Source organism: Mustela lutreola, chromosome 3 (genome assembly GCF_030435805.1).
Source record: "Mustela lutreola isolate mMusLut2 chromosome 3, mMusLut2.pri, whole genome shotgun sequence".
Taxonomy (NCBI): domain Eukaryota; kingdom Metazoa; phylum Chordata; class Mammalia; order Carnivora; family Mustelidae; genus Mustela; species Mustela lutreola.
Genome location: NC_081292.1, coordinates 30,963,228 through 30,988,823, shown reverse-complemented (window position 1 = coordinate 30,988,823; position 25,596 = coordinate 30,963,228). Strand labels below are relative to the sequence as shown.

Below are 25,596 nucleotides of genomic sequence, written 5' to 3'. Positions count from 1 at the left end.
AGATGAAAGGTAGAAAGAGTGAAAGGTAGATCATAGGGAGCAATCACAGGGTGATGATACATCAGAGCAGGAAATGCTTATTTAAATAAATGAGACACATTAATGGCTCAAACGTCATTTGTGGGAATCTCCAACCAAAAAGGATTTTAAACTCTAAGATAGATTGAGATAAAGGCACATGTGGCTTTAAAAAAAAAAATGCATGGTCACATAATTACAGTCTGAAACCTCTTATTTAAAAAAAATATATATTAGCTAAGGAGGAGGACATTAATTAAGACTCCTCCCACACTAAAATAAATGCTATAGAAAAGCTTAAGACCCCTGAGTTTCAGTTTCTTACCTATAAAAATCACAGTAAAAATACCTGCCAATTTGAACAGTGACCTCTAAGACTTTTTTTTTTCCAAATTAGTTTCTATGATTCTAAATAAGATAGACTTATTGTAAGTTGAAGGTGTCACATTTAACAGAAGTTTACGAATTCTGTTAAGTAATGAAAAGACTTCAGTTACAAAGGAATGAATCTCTAAGGGTGAACGGACATGCAGTCTGACAGACACACATGTGTGTGGTGGGGGGAAGACTTCCCACAACCCTTAAGTCATACTGCCATTTTCCAAAGCAAATTCTAATTAAGAATTCACAAGCTTAGATGAACTTAAGAATCTGGGGAGCTTTAAAAAATTTTGATATCCAGGCACATCTCAGATCAATTAAATCAGGATCTCTGGTGATGGGATGTACCCTTGAATATTCTTTAGCACTCCTGAGGGGGTTCCATTGTGAGTCATGAGTACTGCTGCCTCGTGCCTTCACGTTGCAGAAAACGGAGACCCTCATAAGCTGAACGACTGAGTTTAGCTCAAGGAGTCCATGATGAAGCCAAGAAAAGAGATTCAGTTTCCCAACTCTTCATCCTGTTATCACCACTACATCCCATCTTTCTGTCTCTCCTCGCTTCACGTGGTCGCCTTCCACTGGCCTGTCTGTGGTCTTATTTTCAGATCCCCCATTCAGCACCTGCACACACTGTGAATCAAAGTTGTGAGCAGCCTCTCCCAGGGTAATTCTTGCATATCCCTTTCCTTCTTACAAGCGTTAATTTTCTAGGCTCGTTTACAAGTGACCCAAGTTCTTTCACCTTATTGATGAAAAAATTGAAGACCAGAGAAGTGACTAACCTATGGTCATTTAATCCGGCAAAAAGCAGAGTCCAGAACTGAAATTGCTTAACATTTCATTCAAATTCTTTCCAGTCTTTCAAGACTCCACCTTTCATGATGGGAGGGTCTTGAAGGAAAGACTAGTACCCTTCCTCAAGAAGCCAACACCTTTGTCCCAAGAGTAGAGAAGCTGAACGAGGACCAGGCAGGGGCTGCACTTAAAGTAACTATCTTTTTAGGTCAGAGAGCCCAAGGCACTGTTGCAGTGCAACTCATTAGTGCATACTGGCTCAGCTGGTGAGGCAGAGCAACTCAGCCCACAGTTTCCTCTGTGTGGGGTTCAGCCCAACCTTAGAGGCTCTGATTTGTCCTTGCTTTCCCTTATATCTATTCTCCCTTCTTAACTACTTGTCTTCTGGGTTTCAGGTTCCAGCATGAGACACAGAAACAAGAAACAATAGCATCAAGTAGACTATGCAACTGTCTCTGGCAATTGTGTAAATTTCAAGTCCCTATAAGGAGCGCTTTTTAAAAATAAACAGACACACAGACACAGACAGACACAGACATACACACACACACACACAGGGCCATGTGGGTGTCAAGTTTGCATTTTCCAATTTACTCAAATCTAACTAATAATACCCAAACTTTCCAGTAACATTTTTCTAATACCCCTTTGACCATTTTTCTGATTTGCCATGCCTTTGATTTCCATGATTTTTCCATCAAGGAAAAAGGATGTTTATTGCTAATGTTCTCATTTGCGCTGCTGTTTATTCTTTAAGACTTCAATCCTTGACTCTAGAATGCAACAATTCTTATATCTCTTCTTATCTATGTAATGACTAAGAGAGTTAGGAATGTAGTAGAAGCTCACTTAGTAACTGTTGAAATTAATAGATCCTTAGTGAAGGTCCACTGTTTATATGTTACTATGCTTTTTTGTTGGAAAAAGTCTGGCAACATGCTTTCTTCCATAGGTTTTAAACAAAGCAATAGCATTAATTTTACTTTAAATAGCTAAATAAAAAGCAAATTTACTTTTCTATTTTGGCCATCTTCTTAACACCCAGAGACCTGGCTGATAATTTTGTTAACTAGTTGTAGAAAGACATTAACTAGTTGTAGAAAGACATTGCAAACTCTTAAGCACAGTATTTTTGAATAGGAATATTTTATACCTAATGACTGAACATTAGAGAATAGCTCTCTTTAAATAATTAGTTTTTTATTTTTAGAGCAATATCAATTATCAGCTTTCAAAAATGCACATTATGATAATACATTATATGGCATATGTCAGTTAGCTTTGCTTTTGAAGTCTAAAATGATAGACTTGATTTTTAAAGTCAAAACCTACAAACGACTGTCTCTTTACATTTAAAATCAGTGTTTGCAAATGCCTGTATAATTTTTCTGTGTATAGTTTTAAATAGAGAAATTATATGTTATTTTTTTTTATATATAATTTTTTATTTTTTATAAACATATATTTTTATCCCCAGGGGTATAGGTCTGTGAATCACCAGGTTTACACACTTCACAGCACTCACCAAAGCACATACCCTCCCCATTCATCTATCATAACAGAGAAGTATATAAAATTTTAAAACTTGACCCTTGAAAAACAAAATAACTTCCCCTTAAAGGCATAATTTTTTTTAATTTTAGTATATGATTAAATAAATGAAGCCTCATTCCATATGTAAAGTTTTGCAGTATACACAATTTTTACTTCAAGGTATAAAATTATTACATTAAAGCATGATTTTTTAATACCCACATGATATTTTATATCATGAATATAACAAGTTTATCTCCTATCATGGGCAATCTGATTACAAGTAATGGTTCAGCAAACCCTCCTTGTTCATTAGTCTCTTTTCCCATAATTTTAATAATCATCACAGGATAAAAATTTTTAAAGTGAAGGTACTTAAAATAAATGTGCATTTAAAAACTTTTGGTACATATTTTCTGCTTTTTCTTAGAAAGGACATACCAATTATATTTTTGTCAACAGTCTATCTTCCTTTTTTATTTTGCCAAGTGGATAAGCCCAAATTATACACTGTTGTTATTTTAATTTGCATTTCTTCAAACCTGCAGTTTCAAGGACAATAAATATTTTTATACCTTCAGCTAACTTGTGCTTTAATGAAAGATGCAATAGTTTTCATTAGACTTTATCAGCTTTCTTCTACGTACAACAAGTAAATAGTGAGAGCAAACATTTTCAGAAGAATAAAAAAGAGCATCATTTTGAAATGAAAAGAAGCCCAAGGAAGTAGGAAAATATCAGAACACTTATGCTTCCCCCACCCAAAATTATGGTGGACAAGGAGGAATGAGATTTGCCTAAAGTGGGGATTAAGTTGCTCTGGGTATCAAATGGAGAGTAAGACTGCACTAACAGCTTTGGCTGGAACTCTGCAAGTGTTAGATGCTGTAATTGACAAGGCACTAAGCCAAACATTATACATCCAAGACTGATAGAGGATGTTACAGTAGAAACTGGAGAAGTCGGTCGATATTTTCACAATTTTGTTGAGCTCAAAATGAGATCCCTGAAGACAAAGATGATGATTAACATAACCCCATTATGATAAAAAGGGAGAAGGATGGCAGATTAACCAGAAATTATACATCGGTCTATTCTGATCTCATTTGGGAAAGAAATTGTACAAGCCTTTTGAGCGATCCAATAAAGCTATACTTAGCAAGTCTATGGTTTGATGGAGACCAGCCCCATGCTCTCATTCCTCGGCTCATCAGAATCCTTTGAGGCTATCATTACTTTGAAGGTGCTAAGCTATTTTCAGAAAAGAGGAAGCACGGAGTGTGTGTTCTTACTGCTGAGTGGAACTCAACTTGTTTGTGTGGGTTTGGAGCAGATACCGTCTACTGAGAGGAGACTGCATTGTAATCATGTACAAGCTGCGAAGGACGTGGGTTCTTCAGAAGTGGTTTGTATGAGAAAATTCTTTTCGACTCTCTAAAATTCTGGTGAGAAAAATCTCCCAGCCAAAGGAATTGACCTTCTATAAAAAAAAAAAAAAAAAAAAAAAAAGAGTGGGCTAATTCAGCAGATGGGCAAGGTGGTTTGTGGGCAGTCTAATCTACAGTTTCTCCAATATCTCTGGGGACCCCTGAGAGGCAGAGTAGTCTTGAGACTTGATTATTGCCGAAACTTCAAAGCAGGGGAAGGAAAACACGAGAGGGGAGGATTTAAATAGCAGAAGAGAGACAACATATAACAATAACTCTCACAGGAAGGCTTCCAAGAACAGTGATCGCCTACCCACTCTTCAATCTCAAGTCTGAGACTTTCTTACATCTGAGGTCCCCTGGGCACACAAAACTGGGCAGAAAATTTCTGAACAATTAGTTGCTTAACATTTCTTTCCTGACATGCAAGGAAATAGCCAGACAACAACCTATCAATTACTGCTTTAAACCTGGCTAGAAAAAAAGGAGCGCAATACATGTCATTAGCTCTCAAGTATGCAAGTCAACAGAGGGAAGTCCTTTTGTGTAAAAGAAAAGAATGTTGATAATCTGAAGATAGTGGGTGCACCCCCACTGTTCCATGGACCTAGGCTTGGCCAATCTAGCAGATCTCTCAGAAACAAACAAAACAAAACAAAACAAAAACACTTCATTATCTGGGAATTGATCTGGATTGCATCTATTATAGATTTTCTGTCCTAGTTTAGATATAATTTCCCGTAATCCAAACGGTTGTGAAACTGAATAGCTATAAAACATTTACGAGTACTTTGAATAATCCATCCTGCCTGGGAAAGTGTTTCCTGCCTTTGGTTGAATCTCTGAAACTGATCAGGGCATCCTTGGACACAGGGTCGACAAGACCCCAAGTTGCACCTACATGTCCGGATGGGTGCCCCAAACTTATATTTATTTTCAGAAACTAGGGATAATAAGTTTCCATTTTATGAAGCCACAATCCCACTTGTGGGAGATCACTGAGATCAAATGTACTGGCCCTGAACAAGCTTTGGCAAGCCTCTGGGAAGAACATGTCTTTTCTTTGCTAGTTGAGTATGTTTCCAAGATAATTCCTTAGTTCAAACGGGGTCATTCAACCATAACTCTTCAAGGTAATTTCTTTTAATAACCCAAATTTACCTTTTACCTGGATATGCCCAGCTACTAGTTCCTCAGATAATTTAAATATTGTATAATGGATAAAATAAAGAAATTATGGTCACTGTGCACAATCTCACATCAACACCCTTTGTGAGAGGGTCGTGATAGTCAAGAGGTGACATAGTAGGTAAAAAATGGGAGAAGAGGATTTCTCAATATTGCTCTACTCCCCAGTAAATCAATAATGAAAGACTTTACGGTCAATTCAGAAGCAGAAAAGCATAGTTCCACAAGTAAGAATGTTTCTGTAATTAGGCAAATCCGGCAACTGTGCATGTTTAATTACCACAAATATTCTACCCCATCTCAGCATGGAGAATTGGTTTTCCTATCTTCATACTTTCACATGACATCTCTTCCTATGCTATGTCTTAAACTAAACAGTTTCTCATTAGATTGCCATGTGTGTTTCTTACAACACAACTGAATTATAACCAGTTAGAGGGCAAGCACAAGTTCTCAGAGAGCCTGCAACAGTGTTCTCTGCAAATGGCAAACTTTCATTGAAAAATTTTTGCTATCTCACTGTTACAATTTTATGGATATCAAATGGCTCACCCTGTTCTGGCACACATTTGAATATTTTCCATCTTAAACACATTTTCCATCCCAAACACCAGTTACACCACTTGATTTCCTAACAACAAGGACTTCATTTCTTTAGGTTTGGAAGCTTCTTGATCTTTAACCATGTCCCTTTAAAAATGCAAATTTCACCTGGACAGGGTAAACTCAAGGTCTCCTCCTATGGCAATGTGTGTCTGCTCTCTCAAGGTATCGCTCTTTTTCAGCTCTTTGCTTTCTAGTACTTTCTTCATCTATTATCTGGAAAAGAGATGCAGAAGATGATATAGATATTTTATTTTCCCTTGAAAGCAACTTAAAATTCATTGCCAGTTTGTTTGAGTCCATTAAGTCAAAGAATTAATTCTAACTCTTCTTGAAATTTTTGACTTGTAACTTTGATAGAGGCACATACGTGTTACTTAAAAAAAACAAATTCTACTTGGTCTTGTCTAAGTCCAGAGTCATTTCACTTAGGCCCAGGGTTGCTTATTTGCCTAGCTAGCTTAAATAGTGAGTAGCCGAAACGTTCCTTCCTTAAAGGCATCACCACTTGAACAAACTTGGTGTACCTTTTTGGTATTTAGGGATTGGGAGAGAAGCATTAATTTTTATAAAACAAGGAAGAACCAAAGATTCAACAAAGTTGTTATGGTCTATGCCCCCTATTATGTATAAATATTCAGACTTTGAAAGAAAAGAGAAAATTTCACAATTTTCAAAAATTTAACTCCAACTGTTGTAATCCACAAGGGAAATGTCAGGATTGCATCAGATGAGGAGACCTGTTTCTAATTGAGAAAACTCTGCCCTCATCACCAGCCCTGCTGTCTGCGGATTAAGCCTTTTAAAGTTTGGGGAAATTCACTCCCTCGCTCCTCACTTCTTTTTATGAAGTCTTTAAATGTTCTCCACTCCTTTCTGGCTCTTTCAAGAATAATTAGTACCCTCATCAATTTCCCTGCCCTTGCCCGTTTGACAAACAAGTGCCATTTGAGTGAAATGTTTGCATTCTTCACCGAGCAGAATTTGGGGGCAGTTTCTAATTCTATAGATTTCACAGCAGTGATGCTCCCAAGAGAGTCATAAATGAAGCTGTGGTAATTCAAGCAGTTTTTTGACGACCAACAGTGTTGTGTTACATCTCTGCATTGGCCTTTCATTTCAGTGATTAACAGGTGTGGTGCAGGAAGCCTTTGGTTTCAACTCTGCCTAATTCAACAGCCTGTTCCTGCTTTGCTACTAAGTCTAAGAAACAATCTCAGGCTTCTAGAAGGGTGACTCGACTTCTGTATTTAGATTATATCAGGAATAATTCAGCTAGAAAAATCAACACATAGAACCAAGTTGGCACAATTTCTTGACCCTTTGTGTTTGCAACTGTATAAGTAAAATAACTTCTTTCCAACTATGTGTCTAAAAAATCTTTTTCTATCAGAACAACATAATAGATTATGGTTGTTAATTAATAAGACCATCGTGAATCATGAGTCTAAGGATAAGCCATTTTCTTGGATTTCTTCTTTTTTCTCCAAGTGCCTACATTTATGCAATATCATTCCAGATACTTCTTATTTTGAATGATGATCAGAAAGGAGTGTAAGGATTAACAATAATAATTCACATTACTGTTTGTTTTCCATAACAACCATTGGTTGGGGGGCTAACAGAGAGTCTGTGAGGGGATAAGACAACTCCATTCACAGGTTTTCCTACCAGTATCGATGTCACTCATCAACAATGTGTGAAGCATCTCCTGTCTGTGAGTATTTCAGTTGGCTCTGGGTGAATTACCCATTGTTTTTGCCTTTTTGAGAATGATACATGAAAGAAAGTGTAGTACAAATAGCTAAATGGGTCAGGAAATTACAAATAAAGGGAATGGGATTTGGGAGCTGAAACTGTCAGGAAAGGTTTTTTGACTTTGAAGAAAGTGAAAGGAAAGCCATTGAAGGCAAGGGAACAGAAGCAAGAAGGATCAAGTCTGTATGGCACACATCTAAGGCTGAGAAGCAGGACATCATTCAAGTGGCTCTGGAACCTGCTAGAGTTTCTGACAGGTAGTCAGAAACTCTAGTTTCTTAATCAGAGGCCTGATGCCAAGAAAGCTTTCGTGTCCATCATTAAGGCAATGTGGTTTACACTTGATGGTATCAGTCTCAGCTCCCTTATGGAAGAGCAATTGGAGATACACAATCAACTATTAGTAAGAATATGAATAATCAAGGAAGTGCTGAAAATATACTAATTTTGGTTCATTTCCCTGGAATTGACATTAATTAAAATAGACTGCAATTAATGAATTAGCTTGAGTTCTAAGTAACTTCAAATATTATTTCCAAAGTCATTCCAACTACCCATGTTTCCAAATGATTCACTTTAAATAATTAGGAGGCAAAATTATTACCCGAGTTGTGATCGAATCCAGACATCTAAGACAGGAAACCTACAGAGCAGGTTATTAACATATTCCTTATCAAGACACTTAAGACCCTGGAAAAATGAGGGCTTCTTATTCACAAGTTTATGGATTTCACTGGAACCAAGGATGACCTTGTAATCCCGTCAGTCAGTCTTCAGAGACATCTCACCAACAATATAAGTGTTGGAAAGGAGAGTTGTCATTATAAGATCTGGACTTAGAGCAGGGATTTATGATCAGTACAGTGTTCATGATATGCATTGCAGTGTGAATTAGGCTTTGATAAAGTTTGACGTTCACTGGAGGATATTTTAAAGGCAAAACTTGGCTTTAGTTTTAGTCAATTGTTTCTTCGTTATCTAAAACAGAAGAAAGCATTTATCAAGGCATCAATCAAAGTTTCAGATGTCTCAGAATGTAAAATTATTTAAGGGGACTCAAGGGAGCTGTTGCAAACTGTCTACCTAAAATGACTTCAATGTTATTTTTAATTTTAATGTGAATACTAAAGTTATCTGATTATAGCAACTTTGTGTTATACTTACACAAGAACAGATTCATGACCCTGCTTTCAAGCTGAGTTTAAACCTTAGAGAGACTCCAAAGTATAAATAAAACATTGTAATCAATACCACCCTTTTGACAAAACTCTGGGAAATAAATTAGAAATTCCATTCTTCTAAGATGAAACATAAACTAACAAGATTTTCTAAATGTAGTTTACATGATGTATTTTGGCTGCATCTTTGGTGTTGTTTTCAGAACATAGAAATTATAACTATAGCATTCTGAATTAAGAACACTGAATACTTTGAGACTACTAGGCATACTTCCATGGGCTACTACTACCTTTTATGCATTACTTTCATGTGGATTCATTCCTTTTATAAATATTTATTTAGTACCAATTACGCATCAAAGACCATGATAGAGGCTAGAACACAAAAAGAAATGGAAGAGAAATCTAATTTTGCAACTATCCATTCTCCCATTATCTCAAGGAATTCCTTCCAAGATTATATAGAGTGTTTGGCCTGTGATTTGTTTGTTTGTTTTCCCACATAATCCAAAGAAAGTTTCAGTTACATGTATGGATGGTTAATCTACGTTGATTATTAGCAGAAAGTTAGAAATAACCAATACATCTCCCTATCCTTTTAGGATTGGTGTTGCAAGTAGCGTGCTTTAGTGAATTATTGATCTTTAAGGGGGTAAAGGTCTTAAAAATAGTTTCTAACTCAAGAAAAAGATCGTACCAGACCTCAGGATGTCATAAAAGAAAGTACAGAGCTTATAAAGAGAATGAAGGGGCTGAAGTAAGGCAATTTTTATCTTGATTCCAGGAATCAAAAGGAAGAAGACAAAGAATGCAGATAAGGATACGCATGTGGCCAACGTTGAAGCCACTCATCTTGTAAGAGTTTATAAAATCCTATAGAGAAATGGTGTGAGCATATGTGTGAATTAATCATGTTAGAATCTTTGTCAGCCACATTGCATGTGGACAGAAAAGCCAATCCAAATGAAACCGACAAAGGAGAAGGGAAGCCAGTATTGCCAAAATTCCTACATGTGGTTAGCAAGGCATGGATATCACCTTTTATGACAAAGGTGGATTATGTTGTAAATACTATCCACCAAGTATGGAAGACAAAAATGAACCAACAGAAGTACTTACAATGACCCCCACCATGGCTGCCTATGAAAACTGCAGATGTGTGATGGTCAGACGACAAATGAAGACAAGTGAGATAGGAAATGTGGCCCTGGGGGAAACAGCAAACATTATGTTTATCCATATGATGATAGGTTTTCAGGCTGTGAAACATGTGGGCAAAACATCTGAAAGCTTAAAGTGCAGGTCTGGACAGGAGGAGTAGTAAGGTTGGCTTAGACAGGTAGATCTGGGAATGATCTGCAAAGGAGGCTGTTGTGGCTGGGAGAGTACAGGGGTCTGCCAGTGAGAGGGAGGCCTGGGCGCCACGTAACCCAGGCGCAGAGCCAAGTTGGAGCGGGTCCCAGACACAGACAGAGGAAGGCTGAGGTGGGAGTGTAGAGGGTACCTAACTGGCGTCTAGAGTTTCAAGATTCTCTATCTGTACTAATCCTGCCTCTCTCTATAGTTAGAGGGTTTGTAATTCAGAAGCTTAAAACTAGCAAAGTAAAAAAAAAAAAAAAAAAAATCTAAAAGCAAAAAGAAGAAAAATGCTTGCAAAAATGGAGACAAGCAAATATAATGGTGATATTGTCATATTGTCATGAAGCAAACACAATGAGGATGGGCAAATGAAATGACCACTACATACATGCATTTAGGGGACTTCATCTGTTTTTTTTTGTTTGTTTGTTTTTGTTTTGTTTTTGTGTTTTTTTGGTATTTTGCTTACAATGCCTTACTGTGCCACTTAAAATGTGTGTTTGATTCAGGTTTTAGTTGTATTTGTTTTCGTTGTCATTATGGTTTGGTATCATGGATCAGTACTTGGGAATCGAATTCCTCCACTCTGTGCAGAGCACCTTGCTGCTTTCCTGGTAGTGCAGATTACTCTGAGGGGTTGGTAGTCTGGCTGAGATAAAGAAACACTGAGCGGGGGTCAGAAATATACATAGCTGAGGACTAAACTGTGAGTTACAAGTCAGTTGCGGTTACAGAGCTGCACAATGGGCAGGATCCACAGGCTACAGAAATACAAGGGTACAAGGAAGGGGAATCTGAGCAGGGATTTGAACGATGGGTAGGGTTTGACCAGACAGGAAAAGGAGAAAGGCATTATTGGCATGAAAAATGGCACAAAGATGGGATCAAACATGGCCTATTTGTGGTTTGGTAGGGTAACCAGGCTCTCAAACATAAACAAGGTATGTTTGAAAGTTGTGGGAACTAACGTTTTCCAGATGAAGGAGAACTTGGAGAGCTGGAATGAGGGATGCAGATTTTAAGCTACATGTAGGTGACTTGCCTTTGTACTGGGAGGATGAGGTCAGATTGAGACTGCTCAGGTTCCTGATTTACAGGTCCCACGCAGCCTGGAAGAGATGAAAGCCGGCAGGCGCCCCTTCCCACACCGCAGCTGATGACGAGCCCGCTGTGTCCAAACTCCAGTCACTACAGTGGAAATGTTCCCCTGCACGAGCAGCTAACAGCTGCCCCCAGCGCTGACCACCAACCTGTGCCTCCTCCTATCCTCCGAAAGGCTGTTGGCTGTGCTTACAACACTCAAAGCAAAGCCTGTGCTTAAGACTTGGCAACTGTAGGGTCTGTGTTGCACGAGAGCTAGAAACTTAGTTCTTAGCACAGAATGCTGCACAGGGTAAATGGCAAAAAATGGACCATGTGGATTCTTCTTTCCCTGAAGCCCACACAACCTAATTTCTCCACCCCACCTCGGATTTTCTTTCCATGATTTAAATGCTGTTACATACTTTTATTTTTTAAAAACCGCTTCTGGCTACGATCAGCCGAGGTGGTTTACTGAGAGCGACTCCCTGAGCCCCAGCAGGGCATCACCTGGGAACTTGTTAGAAAAGTACATTCCTTGTCCCCACCCCAGGCCCGCTTAATCAGAAATTCAGTGAGTGGGGCCCAGCCACCTGTGTTTTAAAGAGCCAGCCAGGTGATTCTTATGCATGGCAAAGTAGAGCATCACTTCTCTGCAAGACGCGTATCACCCAGGGCCTTTAAGGTCTATTCCTAACCTACTTCTCCAGCCACGTTCCATCCGGGCCTGCAACCCACCCCCCAGCCCAAGTGCAAGTGTATTGCAGACACCTGCACCATTTCCAGCCTCCTAACCACACCAAACTCTTTCACAGATGCTGGAGATCACGTCCCTCGGTGGGGTAACCCCCTACTTCTCAAGTTCACCCTCAACCTCCTCTGGCTGGGGCCAGCGGTAGTAACAGTCCCAAAGCCCTGGCTAACCCTGCTAATCATCACAAAGAACTGAAGGCTCTGTTTATGTGTCTGTCTAGGTTAAGGACAAATCTTGCATTTAGCATTGAATACTTACCCATGTGGGAGAGTCAGGATGCTGATCTACCTCTCCGAGTTCTGCTGACCAACTGGTGTTCTTGGGCACAAGGCTCAGTCCTCTGCTGCCCTGCCCTGGTTATTTCTGCATCTGTAAAATAAAGGAGCAGATTAAATCATCCCCAGGACAGTTAACATTAGAAATCTGCATTTCCAACCAGCAGCCTGGGGACTGGCATGCACTCTCTACTTTGAGAAAGACTGCCGATGGACTCCCCGCCTAAAAACATGAGAAAGCCCCCAGCTATGTATTTAGGAAAATTTTAATCTTCCTTTACTCTCGCCACTAAATTCCTTTGGGACCAGCACTCTGTAGAGTAAGCCAGCCCAGGGTATCCTCCCGGCTGTCAGCTGAGAACTCAAAAGGTCTCCTCTCTCGGTCTTTGGAGGCCTAGCAGAGACCTAGTCTGGAAGCTCCTTAAAGTCATCAGTAACTTGGAGAAACAGCTGAAGTATGGCCTGGGCAGGAAGGGAGAAATTAAAACTAATAAAAAATATGTTGGACACATTTCTGTTTGTTTGACTAAACAAATTAAAAAACTGATTTCATAAATCAATAATCATATATTCAAATAATCAAAATCGTCCCCAGTTAAAATGGCAGAGCCTCTCCAGCCCCAAGAGCCCATGAGCCAGTCCCCTGCTCCAGTTTTTGCAAAATGGTAAACACCCAGGAATGCATATGTAGGGACTCTCAGCGGGTTCTTTTTCTTATCAGCAGCGTCTGCCTCAGTGGCAGAGACAGACCACCCACAGCATCTCGAAGTTGCAGTTCGCTACCAGCAATGATTTGGTTAACCTTTGATTAAACATAGGAATGTAAAGCATGGAGAGGTCTGGAGCCCGACACAACCCTTTGACACGGCGCTGTCTGTCATTAACGATCATCCGCCATGAGAGGTTCAGCTTTGAAAACGAAATGAGACGACTCCAGTCTTCAGCCCTAACCCTGCCCTACTGGCCAGCTGAACCCTGCTGTGTTTGGAGACTTCCTGATTTACGGCTTTGCCTTTTAACTATGTTCAGGCGAATGGGAGCTGGGGGGCAGGGTAAAAGAGCCCAGGGATCAAGTGAGTACAAACAAGGCATCTCAACTACCATCAAGGGAAGCGACTTTCTGCTCCGAAAAGTCACCAGGTCAAAAGAGCTTTATTCCCACTGTTGATTTAATCTTCCTCCCTTTCTCTCTCTCTCTCTCTCTCTCTTTTTTTTTTTTTTTTCTTTTTCAAGCTAGGTGTAAGAATTTCCTTGCTGGGACATCATGCAAGAAGTATTTAGTATCCTTTTTCACTTCCTTTTAAAAACAACAGCAATAATGTTAGAGTTCCCTGGAGTCCCTCCTGTGTCTCAAAGGTTCTTTTCCTGTTAACAATAAATCAGTGTAGCCGAAGGCTCCACAGTTTATTCCGCATAGAGTGTGGTGTTCAGAGTGGGCTGCAATACATGTGGAAATGCTTGTTGAATGAACAAATGACCGCATCTGCTTCTTGGTTCCATAGCTGTAGCTTGTCCTAAAAGCCAGTTCTAAACAACAGTAAAATCACAGGCAGTTGACCCAGACCTCTTCCTGTTAACAGCTGACATTATTCTTAGGTTCACTTCTCTCTCTCTCTCTTTTTTTTTTTTTTTTTTTTTTTTAGCTCTTGAGTCTATGCCTGTTCCTGGATCCCCCCACCCATCCCAGTTTTTTGGCTAATTGGACTTGGGAATCGCTCTCAGCCCTTGCTTTGGCGGACGCCTGGAATCGCAATGTCAAGAGATTCCTCCTTTCTGTCTGCCCCTTGTGGGATCCTTCAGGGAGGCCTACGTTTTCCATCTACCCAGGTGAGAAGTGCTAGAACAAACTGTATTTTCTTTGGATCCTTCTCATATACAGAGATGTTTAGCATAATTCAGTCATTTTTATTCTGCTCACCAATGTGATGACATCATATCACTGCCAGGCAAAGACTTTTCAAGTGTAATAACCTCCGTAAAATTTGTTCCAGGTAAAGGAATAGGACATTACCGCTGTAGTTACTACATCAGCATTACTTTGGGAACTAGGAGACTATTAAAGATTAAATCAACCAACCATTGTGCTGGGCAATTTTATTTTATTTATCAATAGACATACCATTTAGCATGAAACAGACACTGTTTTAGGTACTTCATAAGTATTAACTTATTTAGTTTTCAAAACAATATGAGAGATAGGTACTCTGATTAGCTCTGTTTCAAACTGAGGAAAGTGAGACACAGGGAGCTAAGTGACTTACCCAAGGTCATTCAGATAATGAATGGCAAAGTTGGGATTTGAATCCAGCCAACCCCAGCTGCAAAACCTGTGCTCAGGGCCATTTTACTGTGCTGACTGATCACTTACCTCCATCTGGGATTTCTCAAAGAAACTTAAGCTACAGATATATGATAATTCAATGATATCATTACATTATCATTAATCATAAAATGGGATAAATAGTTTTATTAATGATAATGGATTAACAATAAGAAGATTAAAAAGACTCTATTATTTGAGGGTATGATCCATGTTCTGTTATGTATTATACCAGTTTTGATATTCATGTTAAAATGAGATTGCTGATATTTTTGCTATAATATATAAACACTGTAACATCGGTATTTCTTTTTGATTTTCATATATAAAAATATATCTAACAGAACATTTGCCATTTTCAAGTGCACAATTCAGTGGCGCTAATTACCTTTGTAATGTGTATAACATCACTTTATCTCTAAAATTTTTCATTATGCCAAACAGATACTCTATACCTGTTCTGCAGTAATTCCCCATTACCCCTTCTGTAACAACAACTACTACTACTACTTCTTCTTCTTCTTTTAAGATTTTATTTGTCAGAGAGGGAGAGAGCACAAGCATGGGGAGCAGAGGCAGAAGGAGAAGCAGGCTCCTTGCTGAAGGGAGCCCAATTCAGAACTCAACCCCAGGATCCTAGGATCATGACCTGAGCCAAAGGCAGACATTTAATTGACTGAGCCACCCAGGAGTCCCTGTAACTTCCAATATACTTTCTGTCTCAGTGAAATTGACCCTTCTAGATATTTCATGGAGGTGGAATCCTTTTGTGTCCTTTTGTGCCTGGTTTATTGCAGTCAGCATATTTTCAAAGTTCATCCACAAGGTAGAAGAACTTTATTCATTCCATGACTGAACTAATATTCCATTGTATGGTTATACCATGTTTTTGTCTATCCATTCTTCTGTTGATGCCATTTAGAATGTTCTGGGCACTTTTTCACTATTGTCAGTAAACACTGATGTTCATGTTTCTGCTGGAGTCCCTGTTTTTAATTCTTTTAGAATAGCTGAGTCATAGGGTGGTTCCGTTTAATTTTTTGAGGAACTGCTAACTGTTTTCAATATCTGATGCTCAATTTACATCCTTATCACTGACACACACAGGTTCCAGTTTCTCTATATCTTCAGCAACACTGGTTATTTTCTGGGTTTTGTTTGTTAATAATAGCCATCCTAGTAGGTGTGAAGTGCTATCTCACTAATATCCAGTTTCCTTTTTTATTCTTGCAAACTAAAGACTTGAAGGGTCATACGACTAGCTGTAGCTAGTAGAGCCTGAGCAGACCTGATGGATGTCACTTATAGGCCAAACATAAAAGAGTGGCATTGGGATTTTATGGCTCTCTTCTGTTTTGGCAACCCATGATATGGTGGGTTGTAGATGGGGCAGAAGTATGGTGCCCAGCCTGTGTCCTTGAGTGACAATGTGGAGCAAAGACCCTCCCTTAGGTGGCCTGTGATGGACAGGTAGCATGTGTGACAAATCATCTTTTGATGTGAGAAGTCATAGGATTTGGCACATAGCACAGTTACTTTCAGAGTGTGGTCCCTGGACCAAGAACATTAGATTCATCAAGGAACTTACTAGAAATACAAATTCTCAAGTCCCACTCCAGAATATTCTGTCCAAATCTTAGAGTGGGGAGACAGCAGTCTGTATACTAAAACCTCTCCAGGATATTCTTATGCAAGATAAAGCTTGAATACTACTGCTGTAGCATAATTTAGCCTATCCTGTCTCATACTCGGTGATTTTTTTTTTTAACTTGCTGTATAAGAAATGGTAAAAGTAAAACTGTAACTGCACATTTTCATCATGATCTTCTTTACCATTTCTACTACTACCACCTTACTTAGACTGTATTGAGTTTGGCTGCGGTATAGGACATGTGAAGAGGAATGATGGGAAAGAAGATGGTGAATAAAGGTTTGGACCACGCCAAGCATGATGCATGCACAGTCACTGCTCACCAAGGGAGGATTCTCTTCCACCGGCCTTCAGCTCTTTGATATTTCTCCATTGGACAAATGCAGAAACCCCCTCACTCTTTCTTCTGTGTTCAGTGTTTCTCCACTCTAGTCCCCCTACGTGAAGTTTGCATTAACCTTTCTGAAGTTTGATTTAAAGAAGAACTAATTCCTATTCTCCTGAAACTGTTCCAAAAAATAGAAATGGAAGGAAAACTTCCAAACTCATTTTATGAAGCCAGCATCACCTTGATCCCAAAACCAGACAAGGATCCCACCAAAAAAGAGAGCTATAGACCGATATCCTTGATGAACACAGATGCGAAAATACTCAACAAAATACTAGCCAATAGGATTCAACAGTACATTAAAAAGATTATTCACCACGACCAAGTGGGATTTATTCCAGGGCTGCAAGGTTGGTTCAACATCCGCAAATCAGTCAATGTGATACAACACATCAATAAAAGAAAGAACAAGAACCATATGGAAGTTTGGCTCTGATTACATCATTACTCTTTTTAACAGCTTGATTGTGATGTAATTCATCTCTAGGAACTTGGATTTAAGGGAAGGTTTCCACATTACGAGGACTGATAAGAATGGTTCACTGTGGCTAAACTGTTTGCACAAAGAATGGGCTTTATGCTAAACTCCTGCTTTCCTTTTGGGATTCTGAAATGTTCATCCATTCTAGGCAGAGTGCCTGGGTGACCAGTCTCCAGTAGAAACCTGAGTCTCTGATGAGCTTCCCTGCTAAAGATCTTTCCACATGTGTCATCACAGCATCCAGCTAGAGGAATTATGGATCCTGCGTGACTCCACTGGGAAAGGACTCTTGGAAACTTGCACCTGCTTTCCTCTGCACCTCTTCTCATTCACCTTTTGTTTTTGCTGACTTTACTTCGTCACCTCGTACTGAACTATAAATCACAACTCTATGCTGTGTTTGTCGCGTTGCCCTGGTGAATTGTGGAACTGAGGGCAGTTTTGAGGGTCCCCAACAGAACCTCCAAATGTTAGCTTCCCCTAATTTCTAACTGATTGCTCTGTTGTTTTTTGAGGATGCCTTCAGGCATAAATTGCTCCATAGATTCACCCAACTTTTTGGCCTCACCTGCCTGGAGTAGGTCTCCTGTTGCACTGATCGGAGAAAGGGGTGGGACTGGGTCGTGGTTAAGATACTATAAACTCTTACTGTTCTTAAGAGCTAGTAGATTTTCTTGAATAAGTATTTTCCCATTTAAAATTTCCAGAGACAAGTGGTTGCTTTTAAATTATTATTTATAATTGAAATGGTTACTTCACTGGGGAAATAGTTCCTGAGCTCCTTCATACCATCATTTTGGAAGTCCTATTTCTGATCATATCATTATTTCATCCAAAATTGTCAAAAATTCTCTAATTTCTATCACAATGAAAGCTATATTCCTTAGCTTGATTTTCAAGGCCCTTTATAATTAAAACCCATAGGGTGTCCCCGTAACCATGGCAGGATGAGTCCCATGTTTCTCAAGCATATCTCATGCTGTTTGCTCTGTTGAAACTTTCATCTCCTTTCATACCATAACATATATGCACATTCTTTATCATGGCAATACAAATACCCATTTTTAAATTCTTTGTTCATTTTCCAGCTCACAGTTGCCTCCTCCTAAAAAATGTGTTAGAATTTAAAGACTCCAATCACTTTATATTTTTCTAATTGTGGACAAGTATAAATAGATGCTATCATTCACTGCAGATAGCACAATAGCTGCCACATACGAGGGCCTTCTGGAAATAGTTCCTGTTCCATGAACAAATGGCTGAAGGAGAACAAATCATGGCCAAAAGAATGACAAAAGTCGGGACTTCACTGTTTAAAGAGCACTTTCTCACATAGACATCCCATTCACTTTTCCCAGCAGCCAAGTCAGCTGAGGTTGTCGCCAACACTCCCATGAGGAAATTAGGGCTTTTAAGTTTAAGATTCCTACCTAAGATCATACCGAGATACTGAGTAGCCATTGCAGATCTGAGTTCAAGCCTGTGCTCTTTAAGAACCAAACTCTTTCTGTAATGAAAGGAATCGGGAAAAGAAAGCGCCTTCTACCACGGAGCCTGCTCATTTTTCAATTAGAAAGGAATACGGGCAGTTGGACAATAAGGACAGAAAGATAAAGAGACCCCTTTCTGACATTTTTTGCTTAGATATCTAAAATGTAAACTTAAGGCTTCAGTAATGAATGTTGGTTATATAATAGATAGGAACAAAGTAGGTCTATTCTGCACAAAAATGCTCTGTGCTAACCTAACCACATGGCCATTTTATTACAGTGACTATGTTGTTTGGAAAAATAACTCATTCCACTGTAGATTAGAGATAAGTGACTGCAGGATGTGGAGCAAAAAGGGGAACTTTTGCTGTGTGTATGAGCAAGGCGAAGGTCGAGCAAGAATGGCCTGAAGAGAAGGATTTGAGAAGGAATTAACTTCAGCGTGCTGGTGTATATTATTTAAAATGATTTGTCACCTTTGTTTTAGTCACTGAGTCACCTGTGTAGCCTTTCTTTCACAGCCTTTTACTGTGAGAAAAGTCCCATTTAACAGACCCTCAACAGATTTTGTTCATCATCCCACTTGGCATTGTGTCTGATTCCTCCACTTAAACAGGAAGTTATCAACAGAAGGACTTGTTTTTTCTGTAGGTTTTGACTAAGAGGTTGAAAAATATATCTTTATCCAGCATGCTCAGAGGCAGAACCAATATCATAACACAGTACCTTCTACCACGAACCCTGAACCTTCAGCCTCCCTGTGCCCATTTCAAAATGGGCATATTATTATGTATGTATTGCCCTAAAGATTGAAAAAAAGACGTGAACATTTCTAGCAAAGTGCCCGGTGCATTAGGTACTCAAGAGGGTTAAAAAAAAAAAAAGAAAAAGATAGAGATTTATTTATTTATTTATTTTAGAGAGAGCAAACAAGCATGGGGGTGAGGAGGAGTAGAGCGAAAGGTAGAGAATCTCAGGCAGACTCCCCACTGAGGACAGAGCCCAGCACAGCTGATCCCACCATCCCAAGATCATAACCTGAGCTGAAATCGAGTCCACTGCCCAACCGACTGAACCACTCAGGTGCCCCTCAAGAGGATTCTTCTTACCTGCCCTGACTTTTCATCACTACTGCACTCTAAATAAGTTCCCAGATCCCTTGGTTGGTTTTACCAAAATGGATAAAAACATATGCCAAACATTGTTGATGATGCAATCAGTACATTAAGGGAGTTTGAATTTCCCCATCACTCACTTATTTTAATCATGCCATCGTAGTGGTGACAAGAAGTGGGTGAGTAGTGAAGGAAACTTGAGATAGTATATTTATAGGAAATCATAAAAATAATAGATGATGTATCCTGTGTACTTTCCAATTTGAAAAATATTTTCATGTATGTAGTCTCACTTCATTCTTCCTAAGCATACTGACATAGATGTTCTTATCTTCATTTTACAGATGAAGAGCCTGAAGTTCAGAGAGGACCAATGATACAATGATACTTTTAGAGGACTTCTAAAAGTGTTAGAATGAAAATGTTCTTGTGGCTGACCAAGTTTTCTATGGAGGAGAAAGAAGTAATCATCTCATAACCCCTGTGGAAAGAAAGATTACAATAGATAGGTAATTATGGATTAATGGTGAGATGTCATAGATATATTTAGGTATAAGGGTGATGAACAAAATTTGTTTTGAGACTGTACTTGCAATTATGTGACTTCTCATCTCTGGTGTATGGTATCTTTTTGAAAAGAATTTTCATACTCCTTTTCTTCTTGTTTCTGTAGAATTTCCTATGAATACATATCACATTTTATAGTGCAAATATTTAAATTTTTTTTAAAGATTTTATTTATGCATTTGACAGAGATCACAAGTAGGCAGAGAGGCAGGCAGAGAGAGAGAGAGGAGAAAGCAGGCTCTTCTCAGAGCAGAGAGCCCAATGCGGGGCTCGATCCCAGGACCCTGGGATCCTGACCTGAGCTGAAGACAGAGGCTTTAACCCACTGAGCCACCCAGGTGTCCCAATATTTAAACTTTTACTTATCATATATTCATCCTTATAAGAACCCCTTATTGGATAAACAATAAAGAATTAGAAAACAATAAAGAATAAATAAAGAATTAAAAACTGTATTTTATTGGCCATTTCTTCACTTTTCACTTTTAATGAATAGGTTGAAATACCATATTTTATCAGTATATCTTTATTCACATTGTCTTAACTTTAAATCCCTCTAAATATTTTGACTTCCTGATGCATTACTTTAAAACCTATGGCCTTTTGTTTCTTTCTCTATAATTTGATGCAGACCAATACTTATGTAGCTTGCTTCCAGTGAAAACCAGTGGTGCATAATAGTAAATATTTTTAGTAACCAATTTACTTTCATAAATATAAAAAGATTTCAATAAAGAAATACTAAAGGACCAAAATAGATGAGTTCTGGAAAATAAATAAATAAAAGCCAGTTAGGCATACTTGAGTTTTAGAGAAATAAAATAATGTGATATTTTGGATTATAGTCTTCTACACTAATTATTAATTATTAATATTTTGGATTATAGTCTTCTACACTAATTACTGAATTATTCTGATGAAATTTTTTCTTCACATTGTATATTATTATTATTCAATTTGCATAAAACACATAATTTTAGAATACATGGCTATTGACAAAGGATTTTTTTTTTTAAATAGACAAAGGATTTTTAACAAGAACTTAATAGAGAATTTTATTCCTCTTTGGAAATATATATTAAATTGTATTCCAGATTCATTTTAGAGGAAATTTAAATCTTGATTTATTTGTAGTCTGATTCTTGGTAAGAGATTGAAACTCTTTTTAAAACATTGTTGTCTCTGATAACATTGCCCAGAACACTTGCTGAAGATAAACACAATGGAATCAACACTGTAATATGATATTTCCTCGTGGAATATCAAGCTTATCCCTCATGGGACACAAAACCCATAATCAACTGGCAGGGTTGTGAAGGCCTTTCTTACACACTAGATTGATCTGATAATCCATACCATGTTTGGACATATTTTATGCATTACAACTTATATGCTTTTGCTTCTATGGCAACTGATGGCTTTGTAAACTTTTGGAGCACTAGGGAAAAAAACATTGGCAGAATGCTTAGGTTTTCATTTTTTCCATAAGATAGAAAAAGCAAGATACTCAACAACTAACTGTGATGATGTGACAAGAGATTATTTAATTATTCTTGACAGGCTCCTATGCAGCCAAGAAGTAATCTTAACTCTGTGAAAGGCCTTCATTGATTTAAAAACAAACTCAAATACAAAAGTTTATTTTTCTTATTTAATAAAATAATAGATTTTTCAGCCCAGTAACATGTGTATGAAGCATATATACTATTTTGGTACAACCATGGAAATTAAATATTGCAATTTTGATTATCCAAGTGGATTTGAGTTTTCAATCATTGTATTTTAATGATAGAAAGTTAGTTGGATATTTAAAAAATTTCAAGTTTCTTAAATCTATTTTTACATGAGAAAACTTAGTTAAATATTTGCAGTTTTTAGATAAAATGTTTTAGTTTTCTTAATTGGTTAATGATTTCCATTGAGATAGGTCAGGGGTTGGTAAAAAAATGACTTATGAGCCAGATCCAGCCTGTTGATCTTTTTGTACATCTTGGGATCTATGAATGACATTTGTATTTTTAAATGGTTGAAAAAAATTTTAAAGAATAATATTTCGTAACATGTGAAAATTACCTAAAATTCATACTTTGGTGTTTAAAAGTAAAGTTTTATTGGAATGTAGTTATCCCCATTCACTTATGTATGGTATATGGCTTCTCTTACACTACAGTAGTAGAACTGAGTACTTGGGACAGAGATCATATTGCCCACATTGCTGAAAGTATTCATTATCTGGTTCTTTACAGAAAAAGTTTGCTGGCCCTAGAGATCGTATCTAAATCCTAGATGACTCCTAAAATCTATACAAAGACACACACACACACACACACACACACACGCACACACACATACTGCATCCTGAGTGTGTGCCCTATGAAAATGTTTTCATTCCATACATTTTGATTCATGGGAATTATCATTTCATATTTTAAATATTCTTTTTAAGTCTAACAATTATTAGGAAAACAACCTATCTTTACCATCAAGATCATGATTTTAAAAAAGTGAAGACAACATATTGTGCAAATATAAATCTCACAGATTGAATGTATTTAAATCCTGTAATCACAAGTTGATCAGATTTAGGAAGCATTCAAATTCTCCTTCCTACTCCCCACCATTGGACTGAAACTTTGACATAGTCACTATTAGGACATTTGTTGTCTACATGGTTATTCAGAGTGGTCTGTCAGATTAAAATTGAAAATTAAAAAATGATTGAATCTAGAGTTGATTTTATTTTATTTTTTAAGTTGCAGCTTTATTTATTTAAAAAAGATTTTTTAAATTTATTTATTTGTTAGAGAAAGAATGAGAGCACAAGCAGACAGAGTGGCAGGCAGAGGCAGAGAGAGAAGTAGGCTCCCTGCTGAGCAAGGAGCCTGATGTGGAACTCAATTCCAGGACTCTGGGATCATGACCTAAGCTGAAGGAAGCGACTTAACCAACTGAGCCACCCAGGTATCCCTAGAGTTGATTTTAATAATTTGTATTGTTGTGACTAGAAAGTCAATTTTATGTTACTTAGCAGTCTCACGCATAACTGACATCTTAGCTTCATGATATGATAGGATGTATCCAACATATTTTACACACTGTTCTTCATTTTCCAGAGAAAGAGAGCTCAACTAAAGATAGCTGTCAGCTGCTAAAGGCAGTGTCTTTGTGCTGTGTCAACATAGCCTAACTAGAACTATGTTTTCTAGTAGTTCTCCCTTGTCTATTTCCAAATTAGGACTAGCCACAAGAGAAGCTGGCTGTAAACTTGGCAGGCAAATGGAGAAGTATCATCATACTCTAAGGTTCAGTGAAGGGGCCAACACAATAAGGTAATCTATGAGATTACCTTATTTACACAAGACAACAACTAGTCCCACAACTCCTTCAGATTTCCCATGTCCTGGACCAACCATGATGCAACTCTGCTGTGGTAAGGTGGGGTAGTTTCTTCTATAGGTCATCTGCATCATCACAGTTGGAGGTGCCAAAATGCATAGGTGAATTACAGCTTGACCTCATGGGTTTCTGTTGCCCTCCTTGCTTCATGTTTAAGATTCTTCCCAGTTGCTGATTCCGCTGACCTACAGCCATTTCAGGCCCACTGCCAGTCATGGACGCAACAGCCTTCCATAGACTGCCTCACAGCTCAGATCTTGGTATATGGTATAATACTGAAAATAAGACCCTTATTCCACATCACGTAGAGAGGTTTGCTTCTCTAATGGAACCATAATATGCATACTGAAAGTGTTTGAAAGCTACCCATTATCCAGACACGTTGCTTCATAAGCAAAGAAACTGTGGCATTGGGAGTCACAGTTATCATAGTGGTAGTGATAGTAGTGAACATGGACCTCATGCTTACGTAGTGAATACTTGAACCCCGCAGTACTGATCCTCGTTATAACTCTAATTTTCCTGAGAACTCTAGGAGTTAGGGTTACTGTTTTCTGCATTTTAAAGGCAAGAAAAACCAAAGCATAGAAAGGTGTAAACTTAAGGCTTGAAGTCAGAGATATTTAACGGTAGAGTTGGAATTTCAATCAAAGTAGTTTGACTCATTCCAAGCTCTTAATCATAATTTATCTTTGATGGTAGAGTTTTACAGAAATTTAATGAAAAAGAATTTTTTCCAGCTCTATGTTTTCCTAGGCAATTGCTTAAATAATTTGCAAATATTTATTGAGTACTTACTGTAGGGTCTGTTCTGGCAAGCAAGACAAATATAGTTCCTGCCCAGGGGAGCCAATATATATTTGGCTATCCCTGCATTTGTGAAAAGAGAATCATGTTCCTGTTTGAGGTCACATCTCTCACTCTCTATATCTGCATGTAGTTATATTTCATTTCATTCAAAACATAAATATATTAGAGGGGATTTGAAGAAAAACATAGGCATTGAGATCAAATGTATGGAATAGCAAGGAATAATAAAAACTGTAGTTTCCAAAATATTTAAAATAGAATTTATACTCCTAAAAGTGTAATCATGTGACATGAAAATTATAAAGCACATACTTTGAAAGGAAATTATTTAAGTCCATTTTCTAATTCACGAATGAATAGTCAGGTCAAAAATGTACTGGAGTCGACCACATGTTTTCATGAATAAGCCACAGTGGTAGAAAGCCTTCAGATGCTTAACCTTTTGGAGAGCCCTGGCAGTGCTCACTCTAGATTCTTGGTAACATGTACAATGGACTATAAACTAGAGTCAATCATAACCCTGATGTACTGTGACCTTCTGACATTAAGAATTATCTTTCCAGAAAGCTCAGCTTCTGTAACAAGTTCAAACCTTTTAAGTTATCTCTGCAAGTGTGCCTTTCTTTGCTTGTGAAGAAGAAGGACTTAGGGCTAAGGTGTATCAAGTAACAAAGAGCATTTTTGCCTAGTGTGTCAAGTGGGTGGGCATGCCTCTGGCGACCAGTGTAGGAAAAGGTATCTAGTCAGGAGGGGGCCACTCCTGGACTCTGTTCATAATTCCTGTTTTGTTTCAGAGATGGTTCTAATAAAACTGTTACCTTTCTCTCATAAGTAAGTCATCAGAAGCTCATGGTCAATGTGTTTAGGGGTATAAACTCTGGTCAAAAGTGTGCTAATCTATTGAATTCTGCTAAACCCATTTTTTTTCTTTTTCTTTTCTTTTTTTTTTTTTTTGTGACACATGACATTCTCAGCTTACAAAATATCACCATTTAGGCTGACATTGTAACTTCTCTTTTTGAGGCC

The 25,596-nt window shown here is 38.1% G+C and overlaps 1 long non-coding RNA gene across 1 annotated transcript in view; it reads right to left on the bottom strand.

Moving 5' to 3' along the window:
* The window catches only part of LOC131828021 (uncharacterized), a 47,302-nt gene that overhangs the window by 6,988 nt on the left and 14,718 nt on the right, over positions 1–25,596 (bottom strand). Inside the window, exons 3-4 of the long non-coding RNA XR_009352189.1 lie at positions 12,336–12,446; positions 6,057–6,164 (exon numbers count right to left, since the gene is read on the bottom strand). This is a non-coding gene — a long non-coding RNA (uncharacterized LOC131828021). The remainder of the gene's footprint in view (positions 1–6,056; positions 6,165–12,335; positions 12,447–25,596) is intronic.